This window comes from Pelodiscus sinensis, chromosome 5 (genome assembly GCF_049634645.1).
Source record: "Pelodiscus sinensis isolate JC-2024 chromosome 5, ASM4963464v1, whole genome shotgun sequence".
Classification (NCBI taxonomy): Eukaryota; Metazoa; Chordata; order Testudines; family Trionychidae; genus Pelodiscus; species Pelodiscus sinensis.
The window spans coordinates 9878079-9896234 of record NC_134715.1 but is presented as its reverse complement, the minus strand read 5'-3'; the positions used below and the strand labels follow the sequence as shown (position 1 = coordinate 9896234).

Below are 18156 nucleotides of genomic sequence, written 5' to 3'. Positions count from 1 at the left end.
CCCCCCCGCCCCCCCGACCTCCGCCAACCACCAGCAGTATGTTTCTAAGACTTCTATACGTAGAGGGTGCATTGCAACCATAGGTCGAAATAAGATACGCAATTTGAACAATGCAAATTGCATCTCTTATTTTGATCTAATTTTTGAAGTTATATTTCAAAACGTCCCTTAACCCTCATGGAACGAGGGTTGCGAGGATGCCTGAATAGTGCGCTCGTTATTTCAAAATCTATTTTGAAATGAGTGCATTTAAAGATGCAGAATAGCTATTTTGGGATACTTCCAGTGTCCTGAACTAGCGCCGCTGTCTAGACGTAGCCTTAGGGTGAGATTTCCAAGCTGCCTCGCCTGGGTACATCTCACTTGATCACTTGCTGCCATTGCAGGGACTTTGGGAACTGGAGCACTTCAGCCCCTCCTGGTCTATGCCTGTGGCACGTAATAGTGTAGCCTTCTGTGTGCTGTAATACTTTGATCTCATTGCGGTGGTTGGGGTGAGTGTGCAGGTGCTGGTGACCTGTGAGACACAGGAAGTCTGACTACCTAATCTGGCCGTCCCTTCTGGTCATGAACTCTGTGACTCCAAGTCGCTAGGGTTTTTTGTCAGGGCTTTCGTCTGAAGTTGCCGGAGTGGGATTTGAGAGAGTTTGTCTGTCTGCCTGTCTATGACCTCCTCCGAAATGATAAGAGCTAGGACCACCAAATTCGGCATGCAGCTTCCTCTTTGCATAACATAAAGCAAGGCCAAGGTTTGGTTCTGAGCCCCAGCCCAGAGACATGCGCCTCTCCCCCAGCTGTGCCTACTGAAGTTGTAGAAGCCAGAAGGAGGTGCTTCTTACCTGGCAACAAGCTGCTGAGGTGAGAGAGGACTGGGGTTGTCCTCTCTCCCCAGTGCAGCCTGCATCCTGAACCCCTCCTCCCCAGCTCCACCTGAACCTTCCACGCCCGGTGCCCATTAGGGAGAGCAGTGGGGAGCTGAAATCTTCCCCTCCCCCAATTCGTAAGGGACATCACTGACTGTTCCCCTTCATCAGAGGAAAGCACATAGGTTGCTGCATTCTTCATTCTGACTGGGGAGTGCAGGGGGGCAGACAAACCTGAATCTGCCCTGGACACGGACATGCGCCCCTCCCCAGGCTGTGCCTGCTTGAACTGCAACAGCCAGAGAGAGGTGCTTCTCACCTGGCCCCAAGCTGCTGCAGAGACAGAGAGCTGGGGTTGTCCTCTCTCCCCAGTGCAGCCTGCACACTGAACCCCTCCTCCCCAGCCCCACCCCAGAGCAATGTTTTCAATGAAGCATGAACATTTTCGTTTTATTTTCCAAAAACCAAACTTCATTGAGTTAACGACCTGAGCAACGCCAGCTACATCCTCTGGTTACTAACTGAAACTCTGGAAGGCTGGCCAAGGTTTAAAATGCCAACGTGGGAGGTTTACTTTCTTGTGGCTCCCAGCCCCCTTGTTGCATATTTATTCTGCATACTTTCATGAAGTAAGGCCTTAGATGTTGTATTTCTGGGTTTGGAAGGACTCGGTCAGTTTGGTAGCCCACTGGAGTGACTCTCCAATTGCGGGGGGGGAAAGAAAATAGTTCAGTCTGGGCTGCAGACCCATCCTCATTTCTACTGAATGGATTTTTGTGTGGAATCATGGTGCACATCTGGATTTTATATAGTGGGAAGTGCTGAGAACCAGTCCATCAAACTGCAAACCCTGTATGTAATAAAACCTCTTCAAGCCAGGGTTTGCTGCCACATTTTTCTCCCCTCCCCGCCACCTCCCGGACTCCTCATTACCCACTTACGAGTGCAGCTTGTAGTGGTGACAACCACGAGGCCAATATCTTGATGGTTGTACTTTAGATTGCGTGTGAGAGGGAAACCATTAGGGCTGTTCAGTGAGGCCTGGCGAATTCCACAGCAGCCTGAACCTAGATTTGGCCACAACGCTCTGTAGCTTCTGCTGTATCCTAGCATGGCAGACTGCAAACTCCACGGCAGATGAACAAAAACCAAACAAACGTTATTTGATAAGATATGGACGTGTGAAAACAACCTTGTGCAGAGAACAGGAGTCGTGCTAGATCGTGCCCTCAAATAGGGTTCATGAAGTTGAAATGGTTCAGGGAATCGGGGGCACAAAATTTTATAGGTTTAGTGAAATGTTCAAGGTTTGTCTTTCAACCGAGCAGAGAAAGTGGCAAGGGGCAAATGAGACTAGAACTCAGATAAATGAGCCAAACCAGAGGCCTGCATTGTCCTCTGTGTGTGTGTGTGTGAGAGAGAGAGAAAGAGAGGGTTAATATTTGCCCCCTAGAAACAAAGACTACAAGTGTCAAGGAGAGAGAGTCCCTCATCGTGTTTTCTCACTTCTATCACTGATTCAGTAGCAGCGTTGTTGGGGTTGTTTCCATGGGCAGGAACCAGAGGTAATAACCACTGAGCATCGATGGGTAGACCCATTAATGGCGATCCTGGGAAACCCCCAGAGGAGAATCAGTGAGGACCTTGTACAATTTTTCCCTTGCTGTAGCATCAGTCATGTCTATTCTGTTCTTGTAAGCTTGTGAAAAGTAACAGGAACACTGATAGGTGCTTGACAGCACTGCGTAAACTAGGGATAGCGACAGTTAATGCAATCAATAACTGGAATGGCCTCATACCATTACAGTCATTTACTACAGAGATAGAATATGATGTGTCAGGGTTTCTTTCTTTCTGTTTCGTGTCCTGTAAGGATTAATGTTTAAGGGAGTTATCTAAAGCTAATCTGCTGGAAATATGCTCATTTTTATGGTAGAAGAGCATAACAATTAAGCCCAGTGTCTGCCAAGGAGCTTTTGGGATTTAGAATTAGTAGCCCTCTGTTGTGAAAAGAAGCTGAACATAAATCAGAGGATGATAACAATCATATTCAACGTCTAGTGATGAGTCCTGGGAACACGGTGTTAAATTTTCTGGCAACTGTTGGATTTTTCATTGTGCAGGTCTGTAAGCAAACATATTACCTTATCAAGAAGTCTGAGCTTGGTAGAGATCCAGGTGGTTTCATTATCCTATCAAATCTTAACAGTGGCATTGTAAGATGTTTTGCCAAGAGCCATGAAAAATACAAACCGCACTGCCTAAAATCATTATTATTTTATGTAGCTGTGAGCCAACCTGATACGGTGCCAAAATTAAAAAAAAAAAAGTGTTTAGGGCTGGTGGAAGGTGACAGATAAAGAGGAGAGTGAATAAATTCCTCAGTTTATCAACAGAACAGCTACAGTAATAGCAGTGCAAGTTTCCCCCAAACTACCCCACAAAATAGGTACTGTTTTTCTTTAGTTAGCCTTAATGCCATGGTGTTGCTGATGGTTCAAATATACATTGGCAATAGTTATACTCAGAATGGGCTAGATTCAGGAAGGGTGCATAAGTAGATTATTTAGATTGTAAGGTCTATCGGGAAGGCATCATCTTTTTGTTGTGTGTTTGTACAGGGCCTAGCACGATGGATCCTGGTCCAGGCCTGGGGCTTCTGGGCTCTACTGAATTACAAACAGGAAAGGAACTAGAAATTATGGGCAGAAATTATTGGGTGAAAGCCTGTGATTTGTGTTATATAGAAAGGCAGACTAGGGTCACTCCCCTTTGGCCTTAAAACTCTATTAAAGACCATGCATTAAAAAGGCCATGGAAGGCATTAAACACTAAGGCTATGTCCACACTAGCACGATCTTGTGCCAGAGCTATGCAAATGAGGCTAGACGTGGAATATCGCCAAGCCTCATTTGCATATCTAATGAGCCACCATTTTTGCGGAAGAGGCTCTTGCGCAAGAAGGAGCTGTCTACACTGCCCCTTCTTGCGCAAGAAATCTCTCTTGTGCAATGCCGTTATGCCTGAAAATAATCAGCGTAACGGCATTGCACAAAAGGGTTTTTCTTGCGCAAGAAGGGGCAGTGTAGACAGCTCCTTCTTGCTCAAGAGACTCTTCCACAAAAATGGCAGCTCATTAGATATTCAAATGAGGCTCGGTGATATTCCACGCTTAGCCGCATTTGCATAGCTCTGGCGCAAGATCACGCCTGTGTAGACATAGACTAAGGGTATGTCTACATTTGCCCCCTAATTCGGACTAGAGAGGCAAATGAAGCATACCGAAGTCGCTAATGAAGTGTGGTATTTAAATATCCCGCGCTTGATTAGCATATTCACGGCCGGTCGCCATTTTAAAATACCAGTCGCCCGATTTAACTTGCCACGTGTAGACGCGGTAGTCCAATCCAAAACCCTTCCCTCGAATTAACTGTTACTCCTTGTGCAATGAGTTTTAAGGCCCTGTGTATATAGTCAGTTTCACTCTCTTTTTTTTCCCCTTGTACAGCCACCAAGTTGGTTTCCGCTTTGTTTGGGAATGTCTCTCTCACAGAAACAGGGAAGAGGAAGAACATTTTGTTCTAAAAATAGGAATACACAAGGCGTACAGCTAGTTTGGAATAGGAAGCCTAGTCCGAACTAGCTAGTCCGTGCCGCGTGTAGCCGCGGGCACGGAGTCCGCACTAGCGGACATTTAAAAATGGCGCCGCCCGGCATCATGCAAATGAAGCCCGGGAAATTCAAATCCCGGTCTTCATTTGCAACTCCGTATGACTACATTAACCACCCTAGTTCGAACTAGGGTGGTAGTGTAGACATACCCTTAGGGTGTGTCTAGACTACATGCCTCCTTCGACGGAGGCATGTAGATTAGCGAGATCGGAAGAGGGAAATGAAGCCGCGATTAAAATAATCGCGGCTTCATTTAAATTTAAATGGCTGCCCCGATCTGCCGATCAGCTGTTTGTCGGCAGATCGGGGGAGTCTGGACGCGATGCCCCGACAAAGAAGCCTTTCTTCATCGACACAGGTAAGCCTGGTTTCACGAGGCTTACCTGTGTCGATGAAGAAAGGCTTCTTTGTCGGGGCATCGCGTCCAGACTCCCCCGATCTGCCGACAAACAGCTGATCGGCAGATCGGGGCAGCCATTTAAATTTAAATGAAGCCGCGATTATTTTAATCACGGCTTCATTTCCCTCTTCCGATCTGGCTAATCTACATGCCTCCGTCGAAGGAGGCATGTAGTCTAGACACACCCTTAATGTCCAATGCTGCCCTGTTTGGAAAGAAAGGAAGAGGCAAAGAAGAAAAAGGCACTTAATATGAAGAACATTCTTTGCATCCAGATGAAGCAAAGTGCTTGCCCAGCTGTTAAAAAGAAGCAACACTTAAAGGGGTGTATATGGGTTGTTCCAAACATATAAGATGTCGAGGCCGCCCAATTCCTGCTTTAAGCAGAAAGAAGTTTTTCGGTTTGCTTCATGCAGGAAGCAGTGACCCCCAAACTCCATCATTAGTTACAATAATTAGAAGGTGCTATAAGAGGGAGTGCATGGATGATTGCACCTAAAACGAAGAGTCTCATTAATTTATTACAGATTTTTAACTTGGCTTCATTAGGGCATGTCTGTTGAAGGCCATTTAGGACTCTGGGGATGTGCCTGTACTTTTTTGATTCCCTCCATGTGGTCTGGAAAAAGGAAGGAAAAAGAAAGGGGGGAGCTTTGTCGGCCACTGTGAAATCATGCGCCAAGCCAGCAGGAAGCAGGAATTCATCATGTTGTGAGTCTTCTAACCAAGGGAATGTGGTTTATGGAAACCAAGTGCCTGGTTCCCCAGAGCTGTAGACCATGTGTAGTCGGCTATACAGTGAATACCTAGTTTCATAGCCACTATCTCCTTCTGATTGTGCAGCATCTGACCTCCACTTGGTACACACTGACTGCACAAGCTACAAAGCCTGTGGAATCAGGCCCTGGCCCTATAGAACAAGTCTCGGTAAAATAACATATTTCCGATTTAGTTCTTTACACCATCATTTTGTGTCAGCTGGGGGCTTCTGTTCCCTTGTCAAGGCTGATCACTTTTTCCCTTTTAAAAATGTTTCTCCACAATCTTGCCAGTGATGGCGCCTGATCCCTTGCTGTTTCTGTGACTGTGAGCGCCATATCACCCGGTCACCTGGGGATACCAGGTGAGCTGCTCCCTTCTGCACTAACACCCAGGCGGTTGAGTGAACTCTCCAGTGTGTCTGTGCTCTTTGAGTGCTGCAGCTGCTTGACTTAATCCTGTCTGTCAGATCATTTCCCCCTAGGTGTGTAGCCATCAGAGCCACAGCCTGTCTTCTAGTGAGAAATGCAAACAGCCGTCACTTTTGTCCCATAGGACTGGAAAAGCAAGGCGAGGCATCCCCAAGATAACTCTGTTTTATATTACTCTGAATCCTGTGCGCAGGTTGAGTTTAAACCGTAGGACCACATTCGATCTGGGAGGGCGGGGCAGGATTATTCATATGCCGTCAGTAACGGTTGCAGGATTGGGCTCTGAATTATTCACCACCTTAACACAGATCAAAGTCACCTTCCGTTCCTGGTTACATTTGATTTAAATTATAGGGGGAAACAAACAGTTTCTATTGTATATTTAAAAGGCATCTTGGACAGGATTTCATCAGCAGCAAAGTGAGTTTTACTCACGAAAGCTCATGATACGGTATATTTTTGTTACTCTCTCACGGCAGTGGTCTCCAACGCGATGCCCGCGGGTGCCATGGCGCCCGCCGGGGCATTTGTGTGCCCACCGAGTAACCAGGGCCGGTCCAAGCTATTCTTGTGCCCCAGGTGCCTGGTGCATGCATGGCCCCGGCACGCGGCGCATGCGCGATGCCACCCCCAGCAGCCCTGAAAGGTTGGGGACCACTGCTCTCAGGGCGTGTCTACACTAGGAAATTATTTCATAATAACTTATTTTGAAATAATAACTCCCAAAATAACTATTTTGAAATAATCCATCCACACAACAGGGAAGCCTCAAAATTAGTCCACGGCAGGTTCCCTTAAGGTGGACGTGCTACCTTGAATTAGAGCCCCAAGGAGCACTCAGAATAATTTCTTTGAATGACTCTCGGGAGTAGTTATTTCGAAATAGCAGCAGTGGAGAGGCCACACTACCGCTATTGCAAAATAATTATTTCAGAATTAGCATTATTCCTCATGGAAAGCAGGAGTTATTTCAAAATAACCAGCCCATTCTTTCGAAATAACAGGCTTGGTAATGTGGATGCTCCGCTTGTCATTTCAAAATAAGGGGCGTTATATTTCAAAATAACTCCCTACTGTAGACCATGACACAAGTGCCACAGGACTATTTATTGTTTCTGAAGCCAATAGAAGTCTTACCTATGAATGTTTATTATTTGTATTGTGATGATATCGAAGGCCTGCTATCAAGGTCCCCATTGTGCTAAGTGCTTTAGATTCATAACGAAAATATGGTTTGTACCTTCATTACAATCTAAAGAAAAGACAGGAGACAATAGCTGCGCATAATAGACGAGTACAATGTAATTGATATAATTGCAATCAGTGTAATAAGCAAAAGTCACAGCGCACCAGCTCTCTAGCTGTTAAGTGGTTTGTAGGCACCGTGATGTAGGTGGAGTTTAGAAACTGATATAAAGGAGGATCATGTAGTTTTGTGGAGTGTCCAAAAGAACAGTTAGGAACAACTTCAGATAGACCAGTGTTAATAAATGCTTTTGAAAATCCCATCATCAGCTTCAGGACTTCACCATAGTGCCCCTCAGTAGATGCAGCACAATGTTTGGGCAATACATTGTCAATACATTCACCAGTTTATCTCAAACCTGACTTGGAGCGAGAGGGCAGCTTGCTCTATTACCTTTTCTGCTTTGGTCAGTAGCCGATCCTCTTCCTATCTGAAGCTCTTCTGATCTTCTACCTCTATTCTTCTGATCCCCAGTTTGTGGTATGTTCCTCACAAACTGTTCTTCTTATAAAAATCCAGGAGAGGTAGAGAGAGAGGGAGCGAGCTGAGGATCTTTTGATCTGTGTAGCTCTTTTTGTTACATTGATCTCCTGAGCTGTTTTGTAGAGGCATTTAAAGGAATTTGATAGGCACGTTTCAATGGAATTTGGGCACAGAACTCCTTTATGGGTTTTTTGTTTGTTTTGGAAAATCCCAGCAAGGGACTCTTTTTTAATAATAATTTTTTTCCAAACTAGTCTCTTAAATATAGTTTTTGCAAGCAGGTGAAAAGACAAAGAAACATTACAAATGATAGCTAGTGGGAAGTATTTGTGAGAAGTTAGGCTGTTGGACAATACCCATAATGCAAAATTTACAAAAAGTTAACAAATCTAATCATGTATCCCCTTTTAATGGAATGGAAGACGGGGAACAGCAGAAAGGCAATTAATCTATTTTAAGATAAACAGAAGACACATATCTTGTGAATCAATACCATGATCCTATCCAGCAATTGTCTATCTGTGAGATTGTGCCAAACTCCGTGCAGCTCAGATTACATAATGAAAAGGGAAATACTACGGGTCTGATTCTCTATTACTGTAAGGCCCCTAGCAGCATAAAGCACCTTAAAAAGAGAAAGGAAACAGCCCTCTGAAAATACCCAAAGTGCACTACGGTCTTTCAAGCAGGGAAAGGGCTTAGCACCTGTATTTCCTCATTCATTCTGTAACAGACGATCTAAGGCACTGAGTAATTTTCAGAGCACCCCAGGGCTACTAGCCACATTGCAGGGACTTGAACCAGTGGTTACAAAAGTCTAAATGATGCAAAAGGGATACTTTTCTACATGAATATTTAGTTCACAGCAAGCTGGAGCATGGAATCTACCCTGCATTGGCCCACCATGTATTAACTGTCCATGCGGATCCTGCTGATATGTACTTACAACTTTGTTAGTGACTTTTAATATATTCCCATTTTAAGCTACAATTCTTCTGCCTTTTACTCCCTAGCCTGCTTCAAACTAACTGTTCCCAGGCAACCAAGCAACTGCATAAGCAGTTAAAGTTTGTTCTGCTCACCTGATATTTCATAGTGAATATACTTCCATGAAAAATGTTGCGTTCAGCATTTTAGAAAAACTTTTTAAGCAGAGGTATATTAAAATAAATAATTATATTTAAACTAAACTGGTCTGTTTTTAAATTTCAATTTTATTAGGAAAAGCTGGCAGACTGTATCAACAAATTTTTAAAAAAATAAAATTTCCAGATTATAAATTATATCTGCTTTAGGTTTTGAAAGCAGACTTTTTTCCTGCAGACACTTTTTTTCTAATCACAATAAAAAACAAATAGCTGAGTACCTTTATCAAAGACCATTGGGAGTCAGGGTTAAATCTAGTATACAAACTACTAGCTGAATGATACTCCAGCAAATCAGTTTACTCTGATAGAATTTATGCAGAAATGATTACTTGTCATTGATCAACTAAATGCTGATCCTGCAAAGACATTTGTTTAAGCACATGAGCAGTCCCATTGACTTCCCTTAAAGTTTAAGCTTGTGTGCATTGTTTATTTCAGGATGAGAGCCTAAGGGTGTGTCTAGATTACTGAGTTTTGTCGACAAAAGTGGACTTTTGTCGACAAAACTATACCAGCGTCCACACTACCGCTGAGTTCTGTCGACATAACGTCGACAGAACTCAGCAGTTTTGTTGACGTTGGTAAACCTCATTTTACGAGGCATAACACCTTCTGTCGACAGAACTCTGTCGACAGAAGGTGTTATTGCCTGTAGGGTTGCGTCTAGACTACAGGGTTCTGTCGACACTCAATGTGTCTGGACGCTCTTTGTCGACAGAAGTTTTGTCGACAGATACTGTCGACAAAACTTCTGTCGACAAAACCCGGTAGTCTAGACGTACCCTTAGACTATGCAAACACAGCATGGTTCAGCCAGACTTCTCTCCAGATTTTAAACTTGGTCTCCTCCCATCCAAACAGGAGAAAATTGACCAGGTTTGGAAGTGATTTAAGCCCAGATCAGCTTACCCAGCTCTTCTTGAACTTACAACCATGCTCTTCTTGAACTTTGACCTAACTTTGCATTGAGGAAAGAGGCTAAATGACTTGAGTGCTGATAGTCTTCCAGTGCCCTCCCACAATATCGCCAGGAAGGACAGACAAGTTTGCTTACAAATTGACAGAGAAGGAATCCTACTTCTCCTCAGCACAAAGAATCATGGGATATAGCTCAGGAGAGGCAAGTACATCCATTATGAGGGCACTGTGATGCGGGCAGGGCTTTTCAGTGAAGATGCTCACATGTGAGCTAGGCGAACCTGGGTGTTCCGACCCAGGTGCCAAAGACTTAGGTTAACCATTCAGTGTAGACATCGAGCAAAGCTTTGCTCTAGAATACATGCTTTTCAACTGACTGGGCCAAACTGATGGACTTCTCATGTGGTCCTACAGTGTTCCCATTGGAAATATGGGAATTAGACCATCAGGATTTGGTACAGTGTATTCCACTATCTTGACTGATGGAAGACAAAGTTTTCTGCTGATATGAACCCTTCTGGCTTTGCAGTTTTTGCCTCTAACAATTGGACAGCTGTAACTCCAAATTCAGGTAAAGGAAAAAGGAAAGAAATTCATGGTTTATGGCCAGGATCTAAACACATTTTATTGGAAATATTTATGTTTGTAGGGTTGCAGAGTTTTTATAGTGAGGAGTTCTGAAAACTGCTATAAAATTTTGCCTTGGGGGTTATGATTACATTTGTATCTGTCCCAAACTTATATAAATAAAAAAGACAGTTTTTACTGTAGAAGCTTAAAAGGTTAGAGTGGTATTTGGTCTGTGATGAACCTTTTATAGGTATGATGTTGTAAGAATATTTTTTAAAATATCAATAAAAATGCAACTTTAAAATTGCTTTATCAAGAAATGTAACCCTTGGTGATAAGAACAGGATAACGTTAAAAATGTAGTTTCATCAACGGTGAATTCCTTTCTGCTAATCCATACTCTCATGCATTTTTGTACACGCAGACTGCTCTAAATAGTAACTAAATCAGAGTCTTGTTTTGAAGAAATATGATTTCAAGGAAAGCTCTATGGTCTCCTGAGATTTGATGTAAGAGTCATATTTCTTGGCCATAGACTTTATCCTCTTGTATTTTTAATCTTGTTCCGTGTCCGAGCAACCTGCATGTTATGTTAAGAATAGTGGTAACATAGGGCACAAATGCCCAGAAGATTGCATCTGATGATGATCTGTAGGTTTGTGGAGAGTATGAAGAGGCAGCAAACAACATAGAGTGTTTCACAACTGCATGGTTGATGGTAACATCAGAGAATGCCATGCTTGTAAAACTAAACTCTTTACTAAGATAGGCCTTGGCAAAATATGGCCCTCGGGCTGGATTTGGCTCTCTAAGCCACCAGATCTGGCCTGCGGACACTGCAGGGAGCTCCAGGCTGGCTTGCCTCACCCTACCGGCATGCTGCTCAGAAAAGCGACTTCTGAGCCATTTCTTTCAGTCCCAAGGGTGCCAAATTGCAAAGGTTCAACCAATAGTAGTTGTCCTTGGTTTGATTCTTTCCTTGGACAGTTCCACTGCCCTTGCAAGTTGGAGGCATTTCTCTTGGTTTAGCTCAGTTTCTCTGAACAATTTCTCCTGAACACTGGTATTGCACAAATGATCCTCTCCTTAATTAGGAAACCTTCTAATGTCTCCAAATCTGCATGTGGGATGCCACAGTTTTCAGCTCAGTAATGTAAGCATCTGTTCCCTATGTTGCTTCTTGCATACAGGTAAATGTGCGCGTGTGTGCGCACGCGTGCACACACACACATTCAGTATCTTTGTATGGTCTCGTTCTGTCTGGAGTCAATAGTACTCATGAAACAGGCAGGGCCAGATTAAGGCATGGGCTAGCCGGGCAGTTTCCCAGGGCGCCAAGCAGTATCCCTTATAGCTGCCATCAGGCACCGCGTGCCCGGCTCCCTGATCACAGGCTGCAGCAGCTCCCAGCGGCCACCCTGCAGCGGCCGCCCAGGGCGGGAGCCGTGTTAACCCCCTCAGCACCGGCCAGCAGCGCCCTTCGTTCCACGGGGCCCTGCCAGGCTCGGCCCCCACCGGGTGGTCCCAGGCTGCATGCCAGCGGTGGTAGCCAGGCTGGGCCAGGCCGGGCACGTGCATCCTGCCACCGCCAGCTTCGCGGGCCCTCCCCCACGTGCCGGGTGGGGGCGTGGCCGCGCATGCACCCCCTCCCAACCCAGGGCGCAATTAAACTGTCTGCCCGGGGCGCCAGAATGGCTTGGTCTGGCCCTGCAAACAGATGTCCCAGTATTTGGGGCATTACCGCTGCCAGCAGCATCAGAGCTGAGTGTGATGGCTAAAGATGGAAAAAATCAAAGTACAGGTTGTACCTCTAAAAACCTGACATTCTCTGGCCTGGCTGGCAACATCTATGGTTTGGCAGGACCACAGATGCTGCTGGACCAGAGAACCTGGGAACCTAAGGGTAGGAGGGACAACCAGAGCTGGAGAAAACAGGGTCGTCACTCAGCTGCAGGCAGTGCAGGACCGGGGCTGGAGTCTGCTGAAAGCCCTGTGGCAACATGGCCTGGAGTCCCTGGCAGCCTCCAGAAACACAGGGCCCCCATAGTAGCCCCTTGGAACAGGGGGCTGGCACCAGACCCTTTCTATCTCTTTCCCCAACATCTCATTGGTCTTGATGGGGAGCCATTTTGTCCAGAGTAATGATGAAGACATTTTTGCAAACATTTATTTGCCTTCCCTATTTTTGGCCACCTTGAGCTATTAGGAGTCCAGCATCCCTTATTGGTACAGTTGTTTCATAGCAAACCCAAAGATGTGGGATTATTTATAAACTTGCAGCAAGATTTATCTTTGCAGTTAGTCTCGATCACTATTGGCTCTTTGAAGAGTGCCCTTATCAAATCTCTGCATCCTCTGGCAAGGAGTTCCACAAGTTGACTGTGCACTGAGTGAAGAAAAACTTCCTTTTGTTTGTTTTAAACCTGCTGCCTATTAATTTCATTTGGTGACCCTCTAGTTCTTATATTGTGGGAATAAGTAAATAACTTTCCCTTATTCACTTTTTCCACACCAGTCATGATTTTATAGACCTCTATCATGTCCCCCCTTAGTCTCCTCTTTTTAAGCTGAAAATTCCAAGTCTTTATCCATCCTGCTATTGTATTTGAACTTGAGGGAGGCAAGTGATGAAAATTTTGTCTCGTGCAGGTATGTACCGGTAGTAGCAAGTAGCATCGGAAAACTCACTACTTTGTCTGCAAGTTCTGGATATTCTCCAGTGCTTTGAATCCAAAGCTCAATTAGGGAATATTTTTAAAATTCTGACCATAATGTTTAATTGCAAGAAAGCTTCAACATGCACTCTTGTACCTCATTGGACAAACCAAAGGGCAGCTCGCTGATTTCAATTTTGAAAGGATTACATCACCAGTTGTTTGGTTCAACTTCTGCTGGAAAGAAAACTTCAATCTGTTGCTTAAGAGCGATAAGATGTTCTTCAATGTCATTTTTTATTATTTTTTGTCAAGAACCAGTTCATTTTCAGACAGAAAACCTTCCAATGTCAGAACCTGAGAGGGAATTATCTGTGGACTACCTGAATGGAACTTGCGGACCACCGGTGGTCCACGGACCACATTTTGAGAATATTTGCACAAGAGTCCCAAATGTGGCAGCATAAAGTATATTATTAGAGTATCTAGCCTCATTACCAGAAAACGTGGGGGGGGTTTAAACAATGACCATCAAAAATGTGCAGGGTCAATTTGAGCCAAATGCAAAGTATCTGTGCTACTGTATCTGAACCTATTTACTTTGTGAAAGTAGAGGGGAGGTCTCACAAAACTCAGGTTTCACTGGAATTTCTTGTGCTTCCTGGCTAAGATTTTCAGGCGTGCACAGAGCAAGTCTATATCTGTTCCCACTGATTTTAGTGGGAGTCTAGTTAGGCCAAAGATAATTGACGTCAATGGGAGCAAAGTTAGCGCATTTGAAATTTTGATCCGATGCCTTGAATGTATTGGAAGTACTTTCAGAAAAGAATGCACCAGTACTTCTAAAATCTTTGCTTTCTGGTATGAGACAATCAATACGTCAAAAGGCTGAATCATTGATAGTTGTAACAATGTAGTCCTTTTACTGTAAATATATTATACGGCAAAGTAACTGCCTCTCCTGAAGTAAATAAATATTTTGCATAAAGTTACTCTGTAAAATGGTTTTAGACTATTCTGGAAAATATGTAGATTTGTAAATGCTGTAACACTTCAAAAGCTTAAAAATAAGAACTGACTTGACCCCATAGCTAATACGACAGCAGTAAACTTTCAAGACGTAAATGAATGTGCACGTGACCTTCGCCAATAGGCAGAGTGCTTTGTGTCTGTGGCTTGGGGTGCAAGTAATTGGCGTGAAAGCAGAATGCCTTCAGCACAATGGGTGTTGCTCTGCCTTGGAGAATGGCTTTTCCAAACAATGTGTGCAGGGCAGAGAGAAGTCAAGGAAGCAGTCAGGTCACAGAGAGTAAGAGTGATGATTACCAACGTCTATTTGGACAAGGTACAAAAGAGGAAAAGTGAAGAGAAATATCAAGTATAGGTTGAACCGCTCTGGTCTGGCATCTTGGAGACCTGACTGGTAGGCCCGGCCAAAGGGTTTGTGGGGCCCAAACTAGGATAATGGGATTGGGGCCCCGGGCCTGGCCAGTGGATAGCAAATTCTCAGGGCCCTAGGATTGGGCTTGCTGACTGGTCCCAGAGGAGGGATTTTTCTGGACCACAGGAGGTCATTGCTGGCCCCCCATTGCCAGCTCGCCTTGCCTTGTCCCCCATTGGGTTTCCTGGCTCCCGCACAGGCCGATTGAGCCGTGCGCCTCTCCCACCCCCGAGCCCTGCTGAGCAACGCACAGGGCTTCCTGGCTTCCCCGCAGCCCAGGGTCCTTTGAGGGTCAACCTCCTGCACCCCGCATTGCGTCAGGCTCCGACCCAATGTGGCAGGACGCTCTGATCCTGGAATGTCTGTGGTCATGCTAGGGGATTTGTGAGGTGCAACCCGTAGTTCACCAGTAAAAGCCTCCCTCATTCCCAGTCATTCCTGAGGCCTCAGAATAACACATTAAGGCCTGGTCTACAGTAGAGCAGAAGGTCGACCTAAGAGATGCAATTCCAGCTACGTTAATTACATCGAGTCCAACTATGTAATCTTAAATCACCACCCACATAGCAGGAGGTTGATGGGAACAAATGCTCTAGTTGGCTTCCCTTACTTCTCATGAGGAGCAGGAGTTCCACCACTGACAGTGGCACCCTCTGAGTTCAATTTAGAGGGTCTTCACTAGACCCACTAAATCAAACTCCAGAAGATTGACTGTGGCAGTGTCAATCTTCCATGTAGTGTAGACATGGCCTTTTAATGATCTTATCAGAACATTAAGCCCCTTTATTTTCAGTTTAAACCAATTTTTGTCAACATTTCCCAAGTGTTACAAAAAGTATTATTCCTTTTCCCCCATATTTCACTCTACTTTTGTGTCATTCAAATATATAAAAACTTGTTTTATTAGGAAAAGATATATTACATAAGATCTGTGTGTTATGGTACAAGGTTAGTGTATGGTATATACAAAGCCACTTGTTAAAGTCAGATATGGATTAGTCTAGAAGATGCACACAAACAAACAACCCTGCATGCAAACTCTGAAGTGCATGTGCATCTGGATGTATTGATGAAGCTCATGCCCACCATGGACACATTTCAAGCTATTAATAGATAATGGTTTAAAAATTTGACACACTAAAATGGAAATAAAACAAAAATCTGAATCGGAATACGTTTCAGAACACAAGGACGTGTTCAAAAAGAGGAGAAAAGGATGAAGTGTATGTGTTGCAAATGGTGTAGCCCACTTATTAAAAGTAAATACTTTTATGTGCTAATAGTTCTAAGTCTACAACCGTAAACTGTTTATTCAAATGAAAAGGGTTTTTTGGAGATTAGAGATGTATTGTTTTCTTAAACTCAGAGGGGGCATTGTATTTTGTGTTCCTGTTTTAGTTCTGCAGCAAACCATATTTATGAACTGAATTCAAAGCATTAACATACAGAATAGTTTTTTCCTGACTTTCTGCCTGCATTTCCCCAGAAAAATTATTAATAATTTTGCACTGATTTTCACCTCTTTTGTTATGGTGATAATAAATGCTGAAATTCCTGGGAAAATTAAATAAAATAAACTGGACATAAGAACTAGGAGTCACCAAATGAAATAATAGGTAGCATATTTAAAACACACAAAAGGAAGTTTTTCTTCATGTAGCACATAGTCAACCTGTGGAACTTGCCAGAGGTGGTTGTGAAGACCAGGACTTTAACAGGGTTCAAAAAAGAACTAGATAAATTCATGGAGGTTAAGTCCATCAATACTTATTAGCAGGGCTTGACAAACCCCGGTGAGAGCTACTCGCCAGCCCCACACCATGCATGCGCCAGACCAGCACTGTGCATGTGCGAAGTGCCGGTGAATGGGGCGCATGGAGTGACCAGCTGAAATCTACTCGCCACAGGTGAGTAGATTAAGCAGTTTGTCAAGCCCTGCTTATTAGCCAAAACAGGTAGGAATGGTGTCCCTAGCATCTGTTTGTCAGAAGCTAGAAATGGATGACAAGAGACGGATCACGTCATGATTGCCTGTTCTGTTCACGCTCTCTGGGGTATCTGCTCTTGGCCACTGTCAGAGGACAGGATACTGGGCTGAATGGATCTTTGGTCTAACCTGGTCTAACCTAGTATGGCCATTAACAATAGTTAAGAATAAAATTGTTAGGCACGTAGAAGAACATACCGTATTTTCCGGCGTATAAGACGACTTTTTATACTAAAAAATATCCCCCAAAAATCGGGGGTCATCTTATATGCCGGGTATAAACATACTGTAGCTTCGGCTACATACAGAACGTCCCTGTGCTGATACTGTATGTACCGCACTGAGCCAATCCCGGCAAGCGGTATCATCTATTAATGCATACAAAGCCTGCTTGGATTGGCTGAGTCAGAGAGGCGGGCTATTACAACCTTTGCCAATCCAAGCAGGCTTTGTATGCATTAATAGATGACACCGCTTGCCGGGATTGGTTCAGTGCGGTACATACAGAACGTCCCTGTGCTGATACTGTATGTAGCCGAAGCTACAGTACTGATGTTATTAAATGGTGTTGCCTCGGAAGGGGGGGTAGTCTTATACGGCGAGTATAGGCCAAAACCTATGTTTTAACTGGAAAATTAGGGGGTCGTCTTATACGCCCAGTCGTCTTATATGCTGGAAAATACGGTAAATTTATCAGGCAAAAGTCAACATGGTTTCTGTAATCTATTAGGCTGTGTCTAGACTGCAGGGTTTTTTCGAAAAAAGTAGCCTTTTTTCAACAAAACTTCACCTGCATCTAGACTACAGCCACGTTCTTTCGAAATTAAATCGAAAGAATGCGGCTTTTCTTTCATCGGTGGTACTCCTCATTTCACGAGGAAGAACGCCTTTTTTCAAAAGTGCTCTTTCGAAAAAAGGCATTCTTGAATGCAAACAGGGCGTTTTCGAAAGAGAGCATCCAGACTGCCTGGGTGCTCTCTTTCGAAAAAGCCGCTTGCTTTTTCAAAAGTACTGCTTGCAGTCTAGACACTCTTTTTCGGAGAAAAGTTATTCATTAGTTCCCATAATATAAGGACTACAGGACACCAAATGAAATTAATGGGTAGCAGGTTTAAAACTAATAAGCGAACGTTCTTCTTCACACAGCACATAGTCAACCTGTGGAACTCCTTGCCAGAGGAGGCTGTGAAGGCTAGAACTATAACACAGTTTAAAGAGAAGCTAGATAAATTCATGGAGTTAGGTCCATAAAAGGCTATTAGCCAGGGGGTAGGAATGGTGTTCCTGGCCTCTGTCTGTCAGAGGCTGGAGAGGGATGGCACGAGACAAATCGCTTGATCATTGTCTTTGGTCCACCCCCTCTGGGGCACTTGGTGCTGGCCACCGTCGGCAGACAGGCTGCTGGGATAGATGGACCTTTGGCAGGGGCCAACTCGGCTGTTGCCTAGGGCGCCGTCTTCAACGGGGCGCCCAGTGATGACTCCACGCCATTGGCGGCTGTGCAGGGGCGCCAATCACACATTCTGCCCGGGGTGCCAGCTGCCACAGCCTGCCTTGAGCCGCCCCTGACCTTTGGTCTGACCC

The 18156-nt window shown here is 44.5% G+C and overlaps 1 long non-coding RNA gene across 6 annotated transcripts in view; it reads left to right on the top strand.

The window, feature by feature from the left end:
• LOC142829526 (uncharacterized) overlaps nt 1-18156 on the top strand; it is a 129042-nt gene that overhangs the window by 22196 nt on the left and 88690 nt on the right. Inside the window, exon 3 of one of the 6 annotated variants that reach the window (XR_012903978.1) lies at nt 9864-10745. The exons of the other annotated variants lie outside the window; for them this stretch is intronic. This is a non-coding gene — a long non-coding RNA (uncharacterized LOC142829526). Of the gene's footprint in view, nt 1-9863; nt 10746-18156 lie in introns of those variants that run through there. 6 annotated transcript variants of the gene reach the window in all.